The 24320-nt window shown below is 41.8% G+C and overlaps 1 long non-coding RNA gene across 1 annotated transcript; it reads right to left on the bottom strand.

The window, feature by feature from the left end:
• Positions 1–333: 333 nt before the first annotated feature.
• On the bottom strand, positions 334–23986 carry LOC137654242 (uncharacterized). The gene is made up of 3 exons (XR_011046571.1): positions 23882–23986; positions 10480–10594; positions 334–437 (listed from the first exon to the last, which is right to left on the bottom strand). It is a non-coding gene; the product is annotated as an uncharacterized lncRNA (long non-coding RNA).
• Positions 23987–24320: the final 334 nt, after the last annotated feature.

The raw sequence follows: 24320 nt of genomic DNA on the forward strand, positions 1-24320 counted from the left end.
AGTCAATTAACATCTAATCTATGATGACAAAAGAGGAAAAGACAGAAAAACCAAGGATAAACCTCATAGAAAGAACCAGGAACAAACTAAAGGAAGATCGCCATTACATTTGTATCTTACGGTTGATCAACTTCTGCACATGAATGGGAGTAAGCCTACCTACAAACAGCGACCATCACCAGCTAGCTTTCAGGAAATTCTGCAATTTCTACATTGTCTGTTCACAGCATACTAAAACATACTGAAAATAGTTTAATTTTCATGTGTTTGGGAATATTGCAATATTTTAAAGTACTCTTTTTCGTATTTAACATTACACATCACAATTATCTTACCTTTTGTGAAAGAACAATGGCACATGTCTCAGGATCTCTCCCAATTTTAGTTTGTCCTTCAAACACTTCATACTTCTTATCACCAACTTCAAGCCAAGCCACCTGCAAAGATGTAGTCACACAAAAAATATTATCACGAGGTTCCTCACTTCATAGACAATTATAGTACTAATTTCTTACAAAGGAAGTAGATATAAAGGTAGGCCATCACTAATCCGGCAACTTTGGTACCGGGAGGGTGCCGGGTTATCCAGATATTACAGGTAGTCATTGACTTACGACTAATATATGGACTGAGGAGCGTCGTGAGTCAAGAAAAGTGAAGTTCCCGTAGATTTATTATGAAGCGTAATGATTCTGCAATAATCCAAGTCATATTTTATCAATATTTTCTTGCTGTATATCATTATTCCATTTTCTTGTTCAATAGGATATCATATGCTCTATAACAGCATTTTTGTATGTTTTTCGATTTCGACATACGAGTGGCGTTCTTTATACGGTATATAATTTCTTAATTCATTCAATAGATCTTCATGATGAATATTACATCAGCACCAAAATGTTACTGGATATCACAATTTTCATACAGTTCGTTTGTAGCCACTATTATTAGTTATCTTCCTAACACCTTCTCACTCTGTGTGTGAGCATGTGACAGTGTGTGTGGCGACACGTACAAGTAGCTAATTTCTAAAGCTTCACACATTATTTAATTTTCTATTCATTAATAAGCCTTCTTATTTCATTTGGCCTTATTGTGGTTTATTAAAGCATGTTTGTATTCTATTTTTCAATTTCTTGAGCATTTCAATAATCAACAATAACTTTTGGTAGGCATCAGCTGATCTCAAGGTCATGTTACCGTATTGCAATTATGCTTACATACAGTACTAATAACACGGAGTTGTTACTACAATCTTCTTAACTTATCCGAAATCTCTTCACAATGAATACTGTATTATATCAGCACCAATATGCAAGTCACAGTATCCATACAATTTATTTATAGATCTTATTATTAAATATTAAGATTCTCTCTCTCTCTCTTTCATAAAGAATACTGTATTATATCGGCACCAATATGCAATAATCACAGCATCCATACAGTTCATTTATAGTTCTCTTTCATAATGAATACCGTATTATATCACCACCAATATGCAATAATCACAGCATCCATACAGTTCATTTATAGATCTTATTATTATTTATCCTTAGAATTCTCTCTCTCTCTCTCTCTTTCATAATGAATACCTTATTATATCAGCACCAATATGTAATAATCACAGCATCCATACAGTTCATTTATAGATATTATTTATCATTAGAATTCTCTCTCTCTCTCTCGTGCGTGTGTATGTGTGTGTGTATGAAGGTTTGCCTTATGTGCAGAAATGTACAGTATATTTCTGCTTGTGCAATGTGCAGCTAGACTGTTTTCAATAATATTCTAAAAACTGTTTTCCTGCTGAAATGAAGGTGTGTCTTGTATTTGTTTACGTTGGAAACAGCGCTGCCAAAATAATTGAGAAACAGTACTGCCAACCAAGCGGCCAGTAGCGAAAATAATGCCGGTTAACTGATGTTTCCGGATTAGTGATGGTCAACACGTACAATAAAAAAAAATCTTAATAGTAAAAGGAATTATCCAAATATTTACCTTTTTGACATCATGCATTAATTATTTGAAGCCATCGGCTTCCCAATCTCCAAAGAATTTTTTAGCCCTCTGTCTTTATATCTTCCCCTCCCCTGTGGCATCCCCCACAGACCTGGGAGAACCTATCAAAACCATATAAATTTCTATGAACTTCATATAATCATCATCAAGCTCACTGTCAACACAAGCCTCTTCTGCTATGACTTGACTTTTTATTAAAAATTGGTAATTTGGTAGAATTTGTAGGAGTTAAAAGGTAGATCTATCTGCTTTTAAGAAGATTTGTATTAAAATGGTTATAAAAACACATGGTAGGAGAAGTTAAGTTGGTAAGGCAAGAGTTATCAATAGAGCCAAGTGATTGGTAACAACAAGAAAATGGCAGTTGAATCTTAATAGAATAGTTGATTAGTAGCATTTGGTAGAAGGAGATGCCCCTGAACTTCACCTACCACGGACTGGGTATACATTTCGGTACTTAAACTAGAGAATCAGACTGAAAGAAAAGAACATCTTAACTAATTAGATAATCAGATTAAGATAGTTCCTGTTTCTGAGACATGATTTTATAAAATTGAAATGGGTTACCTTTTATATAACGTAAAGTGATTTTGGGGCGTGCTTATTGCACTCAATTCTCTCCTGACAGATGTAAATCTACAGTCACCATTTTCTCTTGCCAGATGTATAACTACCGGTTGAATACATTTACCAATAAATTTAATCTAATATAAGATTGTATACGATTCCTACCAGTTAGGTGGAGTAATTCGAAATCATGTGTATGCACAGGATCCATTTGAGTGGAATAAATTGCAGAGGGTCCTGATCAGGGTCTTGAAAAGGACGTGGCAATCTACTTCCCTACTGATCTCAAAGGTTTTTAACCAGACATTCTTGGAGAGCCAGAGGCCTTGAAGAAGCCTGCAAAGCAAATCTCCACATCACCACCACCCCAAAAATAACCTGGACCCCAGCACCCAAGTCCAAATGATACCTCTTGAGTCTAGACCAACATTTTTTGAGACTTTGGACACCATAGCATGCCTCGCCTTCAAAATCCATTGTCCCACTGGTTTGCTCCAATAGTGATATAGAAGGCTACTGCCTTTCCAACAGACAGCATGAGTCTCCTGTATTCTCAAAGAGTTAGGAATTGATAACCCCACTGTCTTTACGAAGTAGGTCATGTCAACTGACCACTGGCCAAGCCACGAGAATCTTTGGCAATTTGTCATGGCTGCAGACCCAGAAGCTGAGAAGGACATTCTGATGAGTCTTTTCACGGGAACACTCCTTGTCAGAGAATAAATAGACAGGTCAACTTGAAGAGCTGCTGAAGTGGAAGACACTGACACAAAACCTTCACTGCCTCAATGATGGAGGTATAAGATTTTGTGGGATTGACTGAAAACAAGTTCTTAGATCCACAAATCTGACCATCAACTTGATCCAGGGCCAATTAGCAGGATCCGACCATCGCAGCTTCAGAGAAAGTTTTGACCCTAAAGGGACACTACAGCACCAATTGAATGACGAGTGGTGGGAGTATTACCTAAGTTTGGGGAAGGTGATACTTCTGCCTCCAAAGCACTCCACAATTCTGATGAATCCCTTTTAGTGTTCATCTTTGGAATTCCACCCAATGAAAAGACCACGCTCTACACTCGCAAAAGTGTGACGACTGCAGATAGCCCTGCTACCTACAGAACACAAAATTGATGGGGATCCACTTACAGCTTACTCATGTACCGGTCACAGTTACAGCCATGTTTACTAGAACAAAGCCGCTGTCTGTTCAAGGTGTCACCATCAACTACAAATACTTTGAAAAGATAAATGGAAAAACATTAATCAGCTATGATTCAGGAAATACCTCAGAACAGAAGTCAAAGTGAGGATTGCTTCACCCACCACTCCAGTTTTACTGAAGTCATGCTCTATTAAAGAATGATGGTTTGTATTCGTGTAAGAAAAAATACAGCAATAATAAAAAAATCATATACATTCCTGCATTAAACTACAGTATTATCCATTAAGATGTGCTGCACATTTTTAATAAAGTGATACAATAAAAAAAATGAAAAATTTGGAAGTAATATGTATTTTTCCTAACGATACAAACCTTGGCTATTTATAGGGGTATTACTTTCGGCGAAACTGAAAGGACGAGCCATTAGAATTTAGCGAGGGTTAACTACTCATCCTGATGGTTAGCAGCTAGATGCCCCCCTCTCACCCACACACCTGTGATTGTGCTTCACTTTGCTTGGAGGTAGGACTTTGATGGGGACAGGGTTGGCGGGCAAGAATAAATAGCTAAGGTATGTATTTTTAAGAAAAATACAAATTATTTCCAAATTTGTCATTAGTTCTGTAATTGGAATGCAAACCAATGCTATGTATAGGGACTCACCCATAAGGAAGGTGGATGTCCCTGCCAATCTGGCTTTTTATTATTATTATTATTACTATCCAAGCTACAACCCTAGTTGGAAAAGCAAGATGCTATAAGCCCAGGGGCTCCAACAGGGAAAAATAGCCCAGTGAGGAAAGGAAATAAGGAAATAAATAAATGAAGAGAACAAATTAACAATAAATCATTCTAAAATAAGTAACAACGCCAAAACAGACATGTCATATATAAATAATTAACAACATCAAAAACAAATATCTCATAAATAAACTATAAAAAGACTCGTGTCCGCCTGGTCAACAAAAAAGCATTTGCTCCAACTTTGAACTTTTGAAGTTCTACTGATTCAACCACCCGATTAGGAAGATCATTCCACAACTTGGTCACAGCTGGAATAAAACTTCTAGAGTACTGCGTAGTACTGAGCCTCGTGATGGAGAAGGCCTGGCTATTAGAATTAACTGCCTGCCTAGTATTACGAACAGGATAGAATTGTCCAGGGAGATCTGAATGTAAAGGATGGTCAGAGTTATGAAAAATCTTATGCAACATGCATAATGAACTAATTGAACGACGGTACCAGAGATTAATATCTAGATTAGGAATAAGAAATTTAATAGACCGTAAGTTTCTGTCCAACAAATTAAGATGAGAATCAGCAGCTGAACACCAGACAGGAGAACAATACTCAAAACAAGGTAGAATGAAAGAATTAAAACACTTCTTCAGAATAGATTGATCACCGAAAATCTTGAAAGACTTTCTCAATAAGCCTATTTTTTGTGCAATTGAAGAAGACACAGACCTTATATGTTTCTCAAAAGTAAATTTACTGTCGAGAATCACACCTAAAATTTTGAAAGTCATACATATTTAAAGAAACATTATCAATACTGAGATCCGGATGTTGAGGAGCCACCGTCCTTGACCTACTTACAATCATACTTTGAGTTTTGTTAGGATTCAACTTCATACCCCATAATTTGCACCATGCACTAATTCTAGCTAAATCTCTATTAAGGGATTCACCAACCCTAGATCTACATTCAGGGGATGGAATTGATGCAAAGAGAGTAGCATCATCTGCATATGCAACAAGCTTGTTTTCTAGGCCAAACCACATGTCATGTGTATATAATATGAAAGTAATGGGCCAAGAACACTACCCTGTGGAACACCGGATATCACATTCCTATAATCACTATGGTGCCCATCAACGACAACTCTTTGAGATCTATTACTTAAAAAATCAATAATAATGCTCAGAAACGACCCACCCACTCCCAACTGTTTCAGTTTGAAAACAAGGGCCTCATGATTAACACGGTCAAAGGCAGCACTAAAATCAAGGCCAATCATACGAACTTCCCGACCACAATCAAGGGATTTCTGTACAGCATTGGAGATTGGCCTTACCCAGGGTACTCCCTATTGTGCAGGTTAGTGCACAAATAAGGAGACTCTAACACCTCACTAAACCTGCTAGGCATGGTCTGTGGCCTACGCAAGCTGTGTATGATGAGATACTAGCAATGTGACTGCCAAGGTAAAAGTTATTCCAAGTCTTGTAGGAATAACAAGAGACCGAGACATTCCCAATACCAACTCACCAGGGTATGGGGACACAACAGCATTGGGACAAAAATAGGTTATTCAAGGGAGCAATGGTTTACTTACAGAGGTTTGAGGCCAGCTTGAGCAGAGGACCCAGGATGCTGATTTCCCCAAGGGAGGAGAGGATGAAGAAAGGAAAAGAGCCAGACATTCCTTTTCATTCATTCAGACTAAGACCCAGGTAACCAATGCCCTCAACCTTCTGCTACTTGTCCAATAGGGAGCCTGAGATACTAAACCAGCTGTTGTGCAACTACCCCAGGACCGATAGAGAACATATTGAGGTTCCTGTGGGTCACGGCTTGAAAGTAGTGGGAGGTGAAAGTAGTTTGATGTTTCCCCATGCCTGCTTGCAGAACCTGCATCACAGAGTAGTTCTTTTTGAAGGCCGGGGATGTAGCTACGTCCCTGACATTGTGGGCTCTGAGACGACTTGATGGAGGAGGATCGGGATTCAGAACAAGGTTAATGACCCAGCAATTACATGCGGATATTGTGTTTTTCGTGATCCTCCTCTTGTTTCTGCCTGTGCTGACAAAAAGTAAGGGCTGCTCGCTACTGTTTTCTTGAGGTAGCACCTCAAACTCCTTACTAGGCATCATAACAGATGATCTGGGTCGTCGGTTACAGAGCGGGGACTAGTTATCCGGAAGGAGTCGAATCTAGGATCCGAAACCCCCAGGGATTCTGAGTTTTGGCAACAAACTCAGGGAAAAAGCTGAAGCTTATCTCTCCCCATCCCCTTGAATGAGCGACGTCATGCGAGAGACCATAAAGTTCGCTAACTCATTTGGCCGAGGCCAAGGCGAGCAGGAATACTATCTTCCAAGTTAAGTGGCGATCTGTTGCCAGGCATAATGGTTCGTACCCAGATCCTTTTAGGAACCGAAGAACTTAAACCTTGTTCCATGGGGGAGGTCTCACTTTCGACTGAGGACAGGGAAGTTCATAACTCCATATGAGGAGGGAAAGGTCTAGCAATGAGGAAATGTCCATTCCTTAAGTTTAAAGGCAAGACTCAGGCCTTTAATCGCTGAAACCAAAAGATGCATTTCTTCCCGCAAATACACAAGAAACTCCGCTATTGCTGGAATAGTGGCATCGAGGGGATTGAGACCCCTTACACGACACCAACCACAGATGATATTCCACTTCACCTGGTAGACTGAAGCTCATGACTTTCGCAGATTTCCAGACGTACTCTTCGCAACTTGTTGCAAAAATCCTCTCTGAGTGAGGAGATGCTAGATAGTCTCTAGGCGTGAAAACGCAGCAAAGCTACTGCCTTGTGGTAAAGGTTGACACATTGTTGTCTGAGTAGATTGTGTTGTGGAGGAAGTTCTCTTGGCAGCTCTGTCAGGAGCAGCACAACGTCCAGGAACCATTCTGTGTGATGCCATAGTGGAGCTATGAAGGTCATTGAAAGGTTGACCAATGTTCTGGAATTGTACCCCCGTTGTTGGAATGCATCTTGCCAGAGAGCCTTGGGGTCTGGGACTGGAGAGCTCTACAACGGAAGCCTAAATTTCAGGGTCGTTGCGAACAGATTCACAGTTGGCGAACCCCACAAAGTCAGGTCTTTGTTGGCTACTAGATGATCCAAAGACCATTCGGAACCCACTATCTGCGAAGCTCTCCTCAATGCTGCGAAATTGCGGAATCGATTGGTAACGATGCACGAGAGGAAGGGCGGTGGGTTGATGACTCACAAGTAGGTGGTTCACGCAACGCTGAACGGGAAGGATGACGGCTGGTCGACGATTCGCGTTGAAGCGATTCACGCACCGACGGGCGTTCACGTCCGGATAGTTTGGAAACGCTCCAACTTGTTGAGCACTGAGTCGGGGTTTCCCGAAAGGATGAAGGCTTACGGGACGCGTGTGAATGCTGTCGGGTAGGAAATCTATGTTCCCGACGGTGACGAGTAGGCAGTTTCCGAACAGCTGGAACAGCAGGCGATTGCCGAGCTGCAAGTGATTCACCCGTAGCAGGCAATTTCTAAGGAAGATGGAAGAGCAGGCGGTTGTCGAATTGCAAGCGATTTACGTGAGGTTGAACAAGCAGGCAATTGTCGAACTGCAAGCGATTCCCGCGTAGCAGGTGCTTTACGAGAGGTTGAACAAGCAGGCAGTTTACGAGTCGTCAGCTGTACATGATGGCTAGGCAATTTACGAGCTGATGGAATGGTGGGCGATTCTCGTGTTGTAGGTCGTTGGTGAACTAGACGAGCAGGTGAAAATTGAGCAGATGCCTGACAAGACGCAGAGCGTTGCCGATGAAATGCTGCTGGAAGCTCTGGCGGAGAAATGTGACCAACCTGTGGTGACACATACTCAGGAGGAGATCGAGAATGATCTCGTGCAGGCGACAAACGAACTGAAGTTCGTTGAGGAGAAACAGAGGCAGAAGAAGAAAGCGTCGGGAACCAGAAGAGGCAGGCTGGGCAGGTTCGTCCGAAGAGGAAGACTGCGGAGGCAAAGATGTGAAGAGGTGTCTCTTCGCCGACAGACCAGGAGCACCCTGAAGGCAAAGAGGAGGACAAACACAGCGAGGTCTTATGCCACCAACACGATGTCTAACAGCAACCGTTGGATCAGCAAGCTGACCGTCAGCAGGCCTCCATGGAGGAGTCTCTATGAGTGCCCCTTCAATAGAGAGGGGAACACTCCCAGAAGAGTCATGCCTCAGACTTTGCTACCCCCGTCCCCGAAGGATGTTCGTCAAGGGATGGAGCGCAGACCTCAGCGGCGGTGGCAGATGAAGCAGAAGACGCAACCACAGGAGCCGCTGGAAGGGCAGCAGGCGAAACCTCGGAAACTACTTCTAGACTAAGGTCAAGGGGTCAACGTCTGACGCTGACGATCCCCTGCAGGGACGACTGCTCAGCAGGAAGATCTTTGAAAGGACTCCGAAGGCGTCTCTATTGAGTGGTCTCTCGGGAACGAGAGAGGTGATCACTCACAGGAGAGACAGCAGGGGTGATGAAGGGAAGTTCTCCCTTGGAAGGGGAGAAACAGCTCAACACCTGGGGAGGAAAAACTCTCCCTCGGAAGGGAAAGTAGTCCAAACCCTGGAGGCGGACCTCCGGGCAGCGCTCTTTGCTTCCCATCAAAAAGTCTTGTTCAAGTTGAAGGCCTGCATCGAGTGCTATCTGAGAAAAAGTGGCCGGAGCTAGTTCCTCAAGGTTAGCGCGTTGATCAGGAGCTTCCACAGGCGCAGGAGAACAGGAAAGCGCAGTAACAGCAGATTTCCAAAGAACAAATGGCACTGCTCTTCTACGTCAGCTATCTTAGCCGAACGAAGAACGGCATCGTTAACTGAGGAAAAATTAAACAAATTATGTAACAAAAAACTCTCTCGGGAGGAGTACCTAGTCCGCAGACGGGAAAGGTGTTCACCGAGAGAACAAACATAAATTAAGGACTGCGCACTTCCTTCCCCGCCCAGCATCAACAGGAGGAAAGCGACAGCATAAAAAACTGAAACAAAACAAGAATTGCAATTAATTAATTCAGCTGCTGAGAAAATTAACTACTCGGGAGAACCACTCAATACTACAGAGGGAAGGGGGTTCCTTGCGGTGACGAAGCTGAAAAGTTAAATTACAACAGTTATAATTTCACTTAATGAAGAAGAAAACTATTTGGAAGCGCAACCTAACCCGGGAATGGGAAAGGTGGGTCCCCCACATAGTATTTTGCTGGCTGCCCACAAGTGAGCGGCGATGACCTTCAGAAAGAGCAAGACCAAAGTCAAGATCCAAAAGGGCCACACTTCCTTCCCCAGCAGATTCCTACTAAGAACAGGTAGAGGGGAAGGCGATGATACAGCCAAACGAAGAGTATCCAAACGATGAAGATCCGCCAACGGGATGACTGAAGTCCAAGGGAGAAAGGTTGGAAGGGAAAGTTCTGTCCTTGAGAACCTGCTGTATTACGCTGTCACACACACAGCACATACACTGAAAAGAAAACTTACAACATATATATAAAAACATTAAGAATGTTTTCATACATATAGAAGAAAAAACATAGGTTAAAAAGACAAAGAATAATGGGGGGTTCAAATTAGGCAAGGAGGAATAGCGGTAATAACCGCTCTCCATCTGAGCCAAAAGCAGTGAAGCACAATCACAGGTGTGTGGGTAAGAGGGGGAGCTAGTTACGCCCCTACCCCCCACTAACTAGTTGAATGGGTAGTTAACCCTTGCTAAACCCTAATGATGCGAGTAATACCTCTATGATTAGCATTGGTTTGTATTCCATTTACGGACCAAAGCACAATTAACAAAATTGCATATCTTAACTAATAGAAAATCAAACTACTGTATCAGCAGAAGCCTGGCACATCATTATAAAGTTAAAAGTACAATAGTAGCTTCAAAATAAAAAAAAGAAAGGCCCTTGAAATAACTGGACCATTTCTATCATAGTTTTTGACTAATAACTTACCAATTCTGGCTGGTCTCCTGGTTCTCCATCACTGTCAGCATCCCAGTCATCTGGGAGAGCTTGAGTGCATTCAAGAAAACCCTCATCATCCATCCTTATTATATTATCTGGATATCTGCAAAAAAATGTACATACTATTATTAAATTCTACAATTAATATAATTATACACTGGCTTACATCTACAGTACTTGGGTTCCCATTTCATTCTCATCAAACTGTCATGGGTCTAACTACACAAAGTCTATTGTAATTATAAAAAAAATCAACTCTTAAAACTATTCATCTCATAGTCCTTTATGAAAAAATTAATGCAAATTTTAAAAATGTGTTATCATAAGTTGATAATAAATAGGATACTAGTTTTAGTACATTTCAGTTTTTATTCATAGCAGCCTTTTAGTAACAATATTCTAGTATGAAGCACACTTTCTCTACCCTTTTCTAAATCACATGATAGGAATGCAAAACTACTATAGTAATGAAACCCAAAAAAACACTGATCAAAGAGCGAGAAATCTAATTGCACGGTGTCCAAAAAGTATGTAAAAGACCGCTCTCTTACCAACTGGTCAAAACAAGACATCTCAATCAGTGGTAGAGTGCAGACCAGTGGCGATATGGAAGGCCAGGATCGTGGATATTGTCTGCAATATGACCGTACCATGCCGATCATGTCGTATGACCAGTTATCTTACATTGTTACATTTATGTTGCTCATTAATTGTACACTCCTGCTGACTTGTCGTCTATGGAACTCTCCGAAGTGGGAAGGGAAGGGAAGAAGGGCATCTTTCTGCACAGCAGTGCTTGTGTTCAGTTTCATACAAAACCAAGCAGTGATGGCCAGCGTATAAGCCGCTATACAATACTGCGTTCTGAAACATTCTCTTGGAAGGTAACATTTCTGATATAAAGTCCTGTCATGTGTATGAGGCGAGAATATCCAGAATCATTCTCCTAGGTGGAAGCGCTCTCGGACATACAGGAGAGTGCACTGGAGTTCTGTGTTGAGATGTCCTTTGCATCGTCAGTGAAGGGAGTCAAAGGGACTGGGATAAAAAAGGTAGGTAACTCCTGTCGATGTCTTTGGTCTTCTTTGTCCAAAAAGGGTAAAAGAAGGAGTGGCAGACATGTATGAGGAACTTCAGGTTCTCCTTCTACGTGTCATTCAGGCTAACAATGACACTCCAATGGGGAAGAGGTTACATGAACTGCATGAAGAGACAGAACATCCGGTAGATACTTCCTTACTACCTTTCCGGAAACAGGAAGACACTGAAGGACGGAGGGCAGCACCCTTCTGTTTCATACTTGGAAGCCATAAAACCTCTTTCATTCAACTGTGGACATCGATGTTTAAGAATTCCCATTCTCATTAGGAAAAGGTTATTGTTGTCATCACTTGGTCACACACGTGAGGGAATAGACAGCAATAAGAATGCTGACAGACAGGAGAAAGAATGTGGATATCGGTAAGTTTGCACAGAAATCTGTCCCACAACTACAATTATAGGGGAATCACTGGAAGTCCATCCTTCCTTATAAATATCCTCCGCTGACAACAATCTGCTGACACAATCATCTAAAAGAAAAATCAAAAGATTAAAAAAAGCTGGTTGAGGATGCCGGAACTACATCTATAGTATCCCCACCCAGCAGTAACTACCATCACCTTGTTAAAGTTTTAACTGCTGTATCGAGCTTCACTGAAAGTATACTCCTAATAAAAGGCCTTGGGTTTGCATTCGTGTAAGAATAACAGTAATTATGTTCTAAAATTTAGCAGCAATAGGACCAAGTCCTTAAATAACAGTAAGACGAGATATTAAATAGAAGTGTATTGTACTAGCAGAAGACAAAACCAAAATTCATACAACCTTGTACATATACAGTATTAGAACATTATTACCAACATGCTTTACAAAGACTATATAATACACAGCAGTGCCTCAGACCAAGAGTTTACTGTAATTCATTCTATAAGCAAGTTCAAAACTTAAATACACGGATGAGATCCAAAGTGTCAGCGCTACCTCTGAGATAATTTGTTTTGAGAATTGGGAGACCAAGGCATCCCTCTTCTTCAAAACCCAGTTGGCTCACCAATTGTTGGCTGGCCTGCCAGAAAGATCACTGCCTTCCCACCGGACAACACACAACTCTTGTAGCCTACTTCTCCAGAGAGTGTAAGGTTGACAACCCCATTGACTTTGAGATAGCCTTAGCTGCCAAGCTCCCTCAACAAGCTCATAGAAGTTCTAAACTGAAGAACCTAAGGAGGCCATTGCCTTCTTTAGGTCAATCTTGTTGTTGGCAATCTGTGTCGTAATGGAAGAAGAGTTCCCCACTTCCGATTGGGTGTGGCAAATATTGGGGGAATCCAACACACCAACAAAACCTGAAAACCCCGCCAACATAGCTCCGAGGACTCCTTGCTCTTGACATACTCCCCAAGGGCTGAGTCAGGGACGTATGCACAGGCGAGGCAGTAAAAAAAAAAAAAAAGGGAGGCCAAAGACATCCTTGGTGTCTTCTTAGGCATTACCAAGAAAGACCATAGAAAAAGCTCATCTCGCTTCCCCACCAAAAGGCTTACGCCTGCCACTCCAGGGAACATGATATAGCCTACACTTGGCACTCAGGATGATTGCAAACAACCATATCCTTTACAAGAAAGCTATATAAACTATGGATCTACAGCTCGCTTAGCCAAAAAAACGCTGCAATGTTCATACTTCCCAGGTATAAAACAAAGATCTCATGGAACAAAATCTATCTATCGCAACGTTATGTTGAGAGACCTTTACATTATACTTTTGTAAATCAGTATTTCAGCAAAACAATATACAATACCTGTGAGCTTAAAATAGTTGTACAGCCAATTTTAGTGAGCATAGAGCCTAAAATATCCCAGAATGCACACAAGGTGGTCACATCCCAAACTAATGTACCACAGCCTAACATGAATTAGGGTGACATGTCCTCACCTGGTAATAAATGCGGGCCCCTTCCCTCAAAAATGACCTTAAAAAATCCCCTGAAAGTCAGACCTTGGTGTAGGCTACATGGTATTGAGTAAAGCAGAACTCGAGAAAGGGCACTGCCTGTGACATTTGCAAAAACTTATGTTTCTTAAAGAAATTACAATGTCAAAATGTTATTTTTATTAATAAAATAAATTTTTGAATATACTTACCCGGTGATCATATAAGCTGTCAGCTCTGCTGCCCGACAGAAAAACCTAAGGACAAAATACGCCAGCGATCGCTATACAGGTGGGGGTGTACATCAACTGCGCCATCTGTCGAGCAGGTACTCAAGTACTCCATGTCAACACAGAACCAATTTTCTCCTCGGCCCACTGGGTCTCTATTGGGGAGGAAGGGAGGGTCCTTTAATATATGATCACCGGGTAAGTATATTCAAAAATTTATTTTATTAATAAAAATAACATTTTTCAATATTAAACTTAGCCGGTGATCATATAAGCTGATTCACACCCAGGGGGGTGGGTAGAGACCAGCATTACATGTTGACATTATTATGAGCTAAGTATTTTGTATTTCATTTTAGCAGTTATTCAAAATAACAAACATAAAATAAATAAGTACCTGGTAAGGAAGTCGACTTGAACAATTACTCTGCCTTTTTAAGTACGTCTTCCTTACTGAGCCTCGCGATCCTCATAGGATGCTGAGCGACTCCTAGGAGCTGAAGTATGAAGGGTTGCAACCCATACTAAAGGACCTCATCAAAACCTCTAATCTAGGCGCTTCTCAAGAAATGACTTTGACCACCCGCCAAATCAAGTAGGATGCGAAAGGCTTCTTAGCCTTCCGGACAACCCAAAAACAATAATAAAACATTTCAAGAGAAAGATTAAAAAGGTTATGGAATAAGGGAATTGTAGTGGTTGAGCCCTCACCCACTACTGCACTCGTTGCTACGAATGGTCCCAGAGTGTAGCAGTTCTCGTAAAGAGACTGGACATTCTTAAGATAAAAAGACGCGAACACTGATTTGCTTTTCCAATAGGTTGCGTCGATTATACTTTGCAGAGATCTATTTTGTTTAAAGGCCACGGAAGTTGCGACAGCTCTAACTTCGTGTGTCCTTACCTTCAGCAAAGCTTGGTTTTCCTCATTCAGATGGGAATGAGCTTCTCATATTAACAGTCTGATAAAATAGGATAAAGCATTCTTTGACATAGGCAAAGATGGATTCTTAACTGAACACCATAAAGCTTCAGACGGGCCTCGTAAAGGTTTTAAATAGAACTTAAGAGCTCTTACAGGACATAAGACTCTTTCTAGTTCATTTCCAACCATACGATAAGTTTGGAATATCGAACGATATTGGTCAAGGCCGAGAAGGCAGCTCGTGTTTGGCTAGAAAACCAAGTTGTAGAGCATGTAGCCGTTTCGGATGAGAATCCGATGTTCTTGCTGAAGGCATGAATCTCACTGTCTCTTTTAGCTGTGGCTAAGCATATCAGGAAAAGAGTCTTTAAGGTGAGATCTTTCAGGGAGGCTGATTGTAGCGGTTCGAACCTGTCTGACATAAGGAATCTTAGTACCACGTCTAAATTCCAACCAGGTGTAACCAAACGACGCTCCTTCGTGGTCTCAAAAGACTTAAGGAGGTCCTGTAGATCTTTATTGTTGGAAAGATCTAAGCCTCTGTGACGGAAGACTGATGCCAACATGCTTCTGTAACCCTTGATAGTGGGAGCTGAAAGAGATCGTTCTTTCCTCAGATATAAGAGAAAGTCAGCTATTCGAGTTACAGAGGTACTGGTCGAGGATACGGATACTGACTTGCACCAGTTTCGGAAGATTTCCCACTTCGATTGGTAGACTCTAAGGGTGGATGTTCTCCTTGCTCTAGCAATCGCTCTGGCTGCCTCCTTCGAAAAGCCTCTAGCTCTCGAGAGTCTTTCGATAGTCTGAAGGCAGTCAGACGAAGAGCGTGGATGCCTTGGTGTACCTTCTTTACGCGTGGCTGACGTAGAAGGTCCACCCTTAGGGGAAGTGTTCTGGGAACGTCTACTAGCCATCGAAGTACCTCGGTGAGCCATTCTCCCGCGGGCCAGAGGGAAGCAACTAGCGTCAACCTTGTCCCTTCGTGAGAGGCTAACTTCTGCAGTACCTTGTTGACAATCTTGAACGGAGGGAATGCATATAGATCTAGATGTGACCAATCTAGTAGAAAGGCATCTATATGAACTGCTGCTGGGTCCGGGATTGGTGAGCAAAATATTGGGAGCCTCTTGGTCATCGAGGTTGCGAAGAGATCTATGGTTGGCTGGCCCCAGGTGGCCCAAAGTCTCTTGCATACATCCTTGTGGAGGGTCCATTCTGTTGGAATTATTTGTCCCTTCCGACTGAGACAATCTGCCATGACATTCAAGTTGCCTTGGATGAACCTCGTAACTAGTGAAATGTCTAGACCTTTTGACCAGGTGAGGAGGTCCCTTGCGATCTCGTACAATGTCAGAGAGTAGGTCCCTCCTTGCTTGGAGATGTACGCCAAAGCCGTGGTGTTGTCCGAGTTCACCTCCACCACTTTGCCTTGAAGGAGAGACCTGAAGCTTTTCCAGGTCAGACGTACTGCCAGTAGCTCCTTGCAGTTGAAATGCAATGTCCTTTGATTCGAGTTCCATAATCCCGAGCATTCCCTACCGTCTAATGTCGCACCCCAGCCTACGTCCGATGCGTCCGAGAAGAGAACGTGGTTGGGAGTCTGAACAGTCAGGGGAAGACCCTCTCTAAGGTTGATATAGTCCTTTCACCAAGTCAGACAAGACTTTATCTTTCCGGAAACCGGGATCGAGACCGCTTCTAGCGTCTTGTCCTTTTTCCAGTGAAAAGCTAGATGGTATAGAAGAGGACGGAGGTGTAGTCTTCCTAGTGACACAAATTGATCCACGGATGACAGTGTCCCTACCAGACTCATCCACAGCCTGACTGGGCAGCGTTCCTTCTTCAGCATCTTCTGGATGGATAGCAGGGCTGAGGGTTGATCGTCTTGTTCAGCAACGTCCTCATCAGAGGGTTCCTCATCCGAATCTGATGAGGAAACGGCAACGGAGTGGGCAACGTCTGACTCGCTGAATCCGGTCGCACTGGTGGATGCGTGACGGAGCCGGACGCAATATCATGGCACTGCTGCACAGTCTGTGAACTGTCAACAACCATGGGTGCGCGAGGAAGTACAGCGTCAACCCGAACTGTCTAGACTGTCTGGGTTGTGCAGTCAACACCCTACCGGGTTGCTGAGGTTGACGCACTGCGTCACAACAAGTCACCTCTGCTGGTTGTTGAACGTCTTCCTAGTGACACACTGAACGTCAACAACCACCTCCGAGCGTCGCTTAACATCAACGTGCGACTGGCAACCCACACTGGGTCGCATCGGTGGAGGAACCACCTCAACTGGCAGACGCGAGTAGGATACCTCAGCGTCAACAGGGCGCACAACCAACCGGTTGGAAGGTTGTTGGCCAGAAGGTTCTTCTCCGCATTTAAGTCCTCTATCAAGGACACAAGCTTGGACTGCATGTCTTGCAGCAAAGCCCATTAGGGTCTACGGGAGCAGGTGTGGCAACAGACGGGGTTAGCGACTGAGGCGGAACCATTTACCATCCCTGGAAGCCTTGTTATGTGTGACATAATAGAACAGCAAAACTTCAAAGGCTCGACAAAAGTTGAGAAGTTGACCTGTAAACAACTTGGAGCGTCTCCTGGCTAGGCGCCAGGGCGAGTCTACCAGAATTGAGAAGTCTATCTGGGCAGAGGCATGAACTCCCAAGCCGAGAACTTCTCTCGTGTCCTATCAGACTCTCGCTCTATAAGCCAGTTTAAAAGAAGGGAAATCAAAGGCTGTATCCCTAAAACTCCTCCTGGTGCAAAAACCAGTCGCCTAGCCAACGTAACGCTCTCTAGGAGAGCGAGAGAGCACTAGCTTAACAACAACGGCTTCGAAGTAGCTAGGCCTAGTGTAAGCTCTGACGTTTAGGCGAATGAGGAGCAGCAGTTACAAGATCCGGACGAAGATCCTTAAAAAAATATCATGATTTAATTAAAGTCCATAGGAGGCTAAGCAGCTTAAGGCTCCTCTCCAAATGACAGAGTCCTCAAAGGAATATCAGTAGGAGGGAGAACAGCACTTTCTCATCTACAGGAACCTTGTCCGATAAAAGCTAGGTTATCTCAGAGAGTCTCTCACTGGTGCATTAGTAGCAGACCAGAAGGCAACGTCATGTAACTGCTTGACAGTCTGTGAACTGTCAACAACTGAACTGTCAACCACAACAGGTGCGTGAGGACATACAGCACTGGTGCATTAGTAGCAGACCAGAAGGCAACGTCATGTAACTGCTTGACAGTCTGTGAACTGTCAACAACTGAACTGTCAACCACAACAGGTGCGTGAGGACATACAGTGTTCACTCGAGACTGCTTTGACTGTCTATACTGAGCAGTCAAAACAACTCTAGAATGCGGAGGTTGACGCACAGCGTCAAAACAAAGCAACTTAACTCCACCCTCCTGTTGTTGTGGTAACTCGCGAACGTCAACGGAGGGTTCCGTGCGTCTGTGAACGTCAACGTGCGGCTGGCAGGGTACACTGCGCATGGGTGGTGGAACTCTCACAGCCGGAGTGCGGGAGAAGGTAGCCTCAGCGTCAACTGAACGCACAACCGTGGTTGGCTGTAGGCTAACGGGTGCAGCGTCAACCTTCTCCGCACGATACTCCTGCATTAAAGATGTTAACTGTGTCTGCATGGTCTGCAGCAAAGACCACTTAGGGTCTACAGTAGCAGGTGCGGCAACAGACGGTGTTACTGCCTGTTGCGGTACCGCTTTGCCTCTCTTAGGGGGTGAGCAGTCGTCGGAAGACTGCAGCGAGTCCGAACTGACCCAGTGGCTACAACTGGGCCGTTGGACTTGCGCGGAAGGGACCGACTTGCGCTTAATAAGCTGCGAGACCTTGGTCCATGGTTTCTTACGAGAAAGCTCTTCCGCAGACGAGAAGTAAATGGGCTCTCTCGTCTTTGTGTGGGTGGGGCGATCTTGGGGAGATACGCCCGAAACCACGGAGGGAAACGTCTGTTCGTTGATCAAGGCCTGACGAACCCATAAGACGTTCGACATTACTTCTCCCCTGGGCTTGGGAGCTTGCAAGAGGTCCCGGACTAGGTGAACGACAGGCACGAACAGACGAACCCTCGGACGCAACACTGTAACACTTTGCGCATATCACTTTATCACTTCGATTTTCTGTTTTGCACTTATTTCACTGAAATCGAAACTTTTACTGATTTCTACCTGAAACACGCAATTCTACCCTTCATTAAAAGGTAGTAATTGCGAAAACAGTCGTATAATGCAGCTCATTAATACTAGCAAAAACAGAAAACATATATAAAGATAAAGAATTCAGTGGCTGGGAAAGAGACTAAACACTAGTTCAAATAAACTACGTTTACAAACTCTCACCGCACATAGCCTGGGGACAAGAATAAAACCCTAGAAACGTTTTACCTTCTTCCCCGCACAGCGACTAGGGAGGAGAGTAACACGAGAACAACGTTACCCGCTTGAACGGAACGTTTTTTTCTCCTCTCTCTCCTTCCGTCTCTATCTCTCTCTCTCTTTCTCTCTTGATTTCGCACCTGAGAGAAGAGCCCAATTATATATTGTCAAAAAAACATGTTATTTGGCTAAAGGAAAAAAACTGAAAGGTTTTCCAAATAAAAAGTTCCTTTAATTTAGAATTTAAACCATTTAAGTTAAGAAAGAATGAACGAAACGTCAGAATCGATTTACTCTTACTGCAAAGTGAAACCATGATACACTCTCTCTCTATCGTAACGATAGAGCGCATGTTGAACGTCCTGAACGTCAACAACTGCGTAGTCTAAAAAAACTAAACGTTAGTTCATCTTTGAAAACAGTACGAAGACTATCAAATAAATTCTTTCATAAAACATTAAATTTAAAAAGTTTTAAATTCCTTAAAGGCTAAATACGATATAACGGGCTCAACAATGATTAACTTCGGTTCCAAGTTAGGACCGCCTACTATCAGGAAAGGTCGCATATAAACAAAACATAAAAATTTATTTTTATATGTTTATAATAAATGGAAAGTTAATCGAAAAGGCCTAATAAAGGCGGAGAGATATAAAATATATAGATCTATAACGTGTTAAGCAAAATTACTAAAAACCTAAACACACTTCCGTCTAAGGGAAGGGTCGGCCATTTAAAAGTGAAAGAGAGTCCATACTCTCTTTGTCACCATAATTAAATCTATCCAAAACGAGTTCAAGTTTTGAGATGAAGATAAAACCCCTGCATAGCGAAAGCTCAAAACTAGAATAGTGTACTTCACCAAATAGTTGTGAAAACAAATCCAGTTAGTAACAGCGTATTTAGTAGGTCTTGCCAGTGGCACGACAGAGAGAAAATTGGTTCTGTGTTGACATGGAGTACTTGAGTACCTGCTCGACAGATGGCGCAGTTGATGTACACCCCCACCTGTATAGCGATCGCTGGCGTATTTTGTCCTTAGGTTTTTCTGTCGGGCAGCAGAGCTGACAGCTTATATGATCACCGGCTAAGTTTAATATTGAAAAAATACGCTTTCTGCCTACATACCATTTACCCATGATCCGTTACTAATAAACATTGAAATCTTACATACCCCTCATGGCACTAACAAGTGTTTTCTTTTCCTTTTCCCTTTGCTTTCTAAATAAAGCCAATACAACCAGTGCGTCATCATCCGATGAATTTACTTGTCAACAGAAACGTGACCACACGGCTACACTTATGTGACAGGGTGACATTCGACGCGAGATGTTTTGCATTTCAGCCTTTTCGCTTCTGGTTTCGCGTCAGTTCTTATGTGATCCAGCCCTAAGGAAACCAATTATTAGGGACAGTAGTTTGGCTAGGGCACCTAACACCCATTGTGATACTACAGCTAGACAGTTATTGGGTCCTTTGACTGGCCGAACAGCACTACATTGGAACCTTCTCTTTGGTTACAGCTCATTTTCATTTTGCCTACACATATACCGAATCTGTCCTCATACACCTGACCACACTGAGACTACCAAACAATTCTTCCTCGATCAAGGGGTTAACTACTACAATGTAATTGTTCAGTGGCTACTTTCCTCTTGGTAAGGGTAGAAGAGACTCTTTATCTATGGTAAGCAGCACTTCTAGGAGGACACTCAAAAATCAAACCATTGATTTTAGGTCTTTTTTAGTCCCATAGCCTCTGTACCATAGTCTTTCACTGTCTTGTGATAGAGTTCTCTTGCTTGAGGGTACACTCGGGCACACTATTCTATCTTATTTCTCTTCCTCTAATTTCTTAAAGCTTTTATAGTTTATAGTGTATATGAAAGATTTATTCTAATGCTGTTACTGTTCTTAAAATATTTTATTTTGATTTTTAATTACTTTTCTTATAGTTTCCTCATTTCCTTTCCTCGCTGGCTATTTTCCCTGTTGGAGCCCTCGGGCTTACAGTATAGCATTTTGCCTTTTTAACTAGGGTTGTAGCTTAGCAAGTAATAATAATAATACAGTATTAATAACTGAAAGGAATACAGTACAGTATATAGGATTAACATCAAGCAATGGAACCCAAGGATCTCTCAGCCCTCCAGTTAATCTTAATGAATTATTGTGAAGGTTAAGAGTTTAATAGATGAATAACTTTATCTGAAAAAAGTTAATTTTAGTTACAGCAACCTCGTTAATAAAACTAACCTAGGTAGGATGCAGGGCTCTTAGTCACTGAATATCTGGTAATTAAATACAATATCACGGAAAGTTTCTTTCTAAGGTGACTACAGTTGCCAATTAGTTAGAGTTGGGAGTATTTATTGTTAGTAAAATACTAAAAGTATGACTGAAAACCCACATTTTAAAAGGGAAATAAAAACAAGAACACCAAGTAACCTTAAGTTCCCCATCTAACCTAACCTAGGAGCCATATCCATACCTACTTACCTAGCGGGTAGGCCCCCTACGACCCATCCTTAGAACGCTGCTTCCTTAGCTCACCCTAAGACTAAGTCTCAACTCTGTGTTTGCTTCCAAACCGGCTTCACTACTAGCAAGGTAGCACTAAATCATAATTTTTCGTATATTGTAAAACTAGCTTTGGGATACAGTAATTCAGACCAATATAAAGGGTGAATGTAGTGCAGTTTTCTGGGACAGGCTAAGCTAAAAATACGGTAGTCTAAGGGGGGGGAGGGGGTCGCAGGGGGCATAGCCAGCCCAGTAGATAAGTAGATAAGGATACGGCTCTAAGTTAGGAATCTTAAGCTAGGTGGTGGTTTTGTCTTTGTAAAATGGGCTTTATCATCCTATCCCAATGAACTACAAAGGCTCCCAAGATAAACCACATTTTCCCCAAAGAGAAAATTGACTTAACAAGTATCATGCAAGTTTACACCTGTCAAAACCAACTGCATACAACCCGAGTTGTAAGAAAACTATGGGGATTTGACCAACCTAACGAAAGAGGAACTTACAACCATCCCTAGCCTTAAACTAATATTAAAAAAAAATATTACCTAAACACAAAAATGTAGTTTCCACTAAAAGTTGCATGGAAGAAACCCAACTGATAAGGATAAGTATGTGTAAATAAAAACAATCCAAAACCATATCGGCAAGTGGTGATAGTGTATATCTTGTACTGTTTATACCAAATGTCTTGGTAATGTACGTATCTCTAAACACCACATATACAATGATATCCATCACTTATACAAATACCTATTAGTTCTGGCATTCTTTTGAATTGTAAGCTGTTTAACTCATTTACTAATAAGACTATTTTCAACATAATTTAATATAGCAATCAAAGCCGAATCGGCACGAAATGACTAATACATGACTAGGTAATCCATTTAATCATGTTAGGATGAGAAATATATATACGAGTATTGCTTCGGTGAACACACAAAACACATTAGTAGAATCAATTCTGATAGAATACTTGAATATCGGAAGGAAAATCAGGTAGAATATTTGAATGACGGTGGGGGGAAAAGGTATCTCGTCTCCTACTGGAAGAAGATGGTAGGGGGAGGGGCTATGTACAAACAACACGAGTAATCCTTTAGGTCTAAAGAAAATGGGGGATAGTTTACTGCACAAAACGGTTTAACTGGTTAATAAGCACCAAGATATGTCGACACGAACAAGAGTAAATGCTCAATGTTTAAAATGGTTAGTATGCACCAAGTTATGTGCACACGAACAACCAGGAGTGGGTACAACTGTTTCATAAAACATCAACAAACAATGAAAAATATCCCAGAAGTATGGGATGTAGATAATTTGTGTAATTTTCCCTGGATTCATTATGCATCCCAGAAAATAACTGAATAGAAAAGAATAGGTTAGTTTTACAATTATCGGAGCCTTTGTATAACAGCGGCCAGTTCCTCACATGTTGATTAAAAATGGCCATCAACTAACCTAAACTTGCCTAACCTACAAGCCGTGTCCTTACCTCCTTACCTAACAGGGGGGCTAACGGCCCCGTGCGATGCCTCTTACACTGCCGTATTTTAAGTTAGACATCATAATACTCACAGGTGACCGCTATCATACACACACCCCACAATTATCTATCTTTTACCAGGAATATTTTACACACCCTAAAACCCCGGTTCCCATTGGGTAGCCCCTGTTGTCACCGGATATAATAGGGTATCTATTTATTTGCAATGAAAATAAATGTCATATACAGAGAAAAAGGGAGGGTATTATTGTACTGTATTACAGGGTAATGTAAACTAGGGAAAAAACTACTTCTAACCATAGAAAAAAGGTCTGCTCTCTTCGAAAATGACACTCGTTCCTGTGGCAAATGAATAGTTTCAGAAGTATATATATCTATATCCGCCAATAATGGGGGACTCCCAGTGGGAACTAGGGGTTTTGGGTGGGGAAAACATACTGGGGAAATGGTAAGTTTTTTTTTTATTAGAAAATGTTCCAACCAGAACTATAACAACACCATTAGACCTAACTGGCAATTAGGCGATTCCGCTAACGAGAGGTAAAGGTTACGGCGAAAAGCCAGCTGGTTATACCAAGAAGAGACGGAAGGATTGAGACTAATTCTGGCTTTACGAAAACAACTTCGGTTACTGGGCTCACATATATAATTATTAAACCGTAGGATAAGATGGCCTAGGTGCTAGCATAACTACACTAGTACAGTATAATGTTGTACTGTTGATACTGCAAATATGTAATGAAAGCTTTATTTACAATACGACAAGAGTTTCTTAAACGCGGTAATATGTCACGACCATATAACAGTTATCGCACGCACGTAGTGAGTTCTTACCAATCATGAATTAATTGTAAAATCCAAAATAAATCCAATGCACATTTGCACTATGGTTTACAACTTTACATACAAAACAATAACGTCATAGTTATTCCCGCGGTATGAATGGCACCTACGACAATGACCTTGCACATTTTTAGTGTTGTTTCTCGATACATTTATTCAAATATTGGAATAAATGAACTGATTCTATTTGGTTCTCGTAAATTTAATATTTTCAAATAAACTATGATATTGTAATGTAAATATTTTCGCTCTCAAATCTATGTAACAAAAATTATTATTGGACAAATTTAACAAATTTTACGATGGGTTGTAATTTACAGATGGTTTGTATTCAGTATTATAGAAATATGGAAAATATGATATTTAAATTGAAGAAGTAAGAAAGTACAAAAAGTAAAAACTCAAAGAAAAGAAATAAAAAAGTAATTAA

Source organism: Palaemon carinicauda, chromosome 15 (assembly GCF_036898095.1).
Source record: "Palaemon carinicauda isolate YSFRI2023 chromosome 15, ASM3689809v2, whole genome shotgun sequence".
NCBI classification, from domain to species: Eukaryota; Metazoa; Arthropoda; class Malacostraca; order Decapoda; family Palaemonidae; genus Palaemon; species Palaemon carinicauda.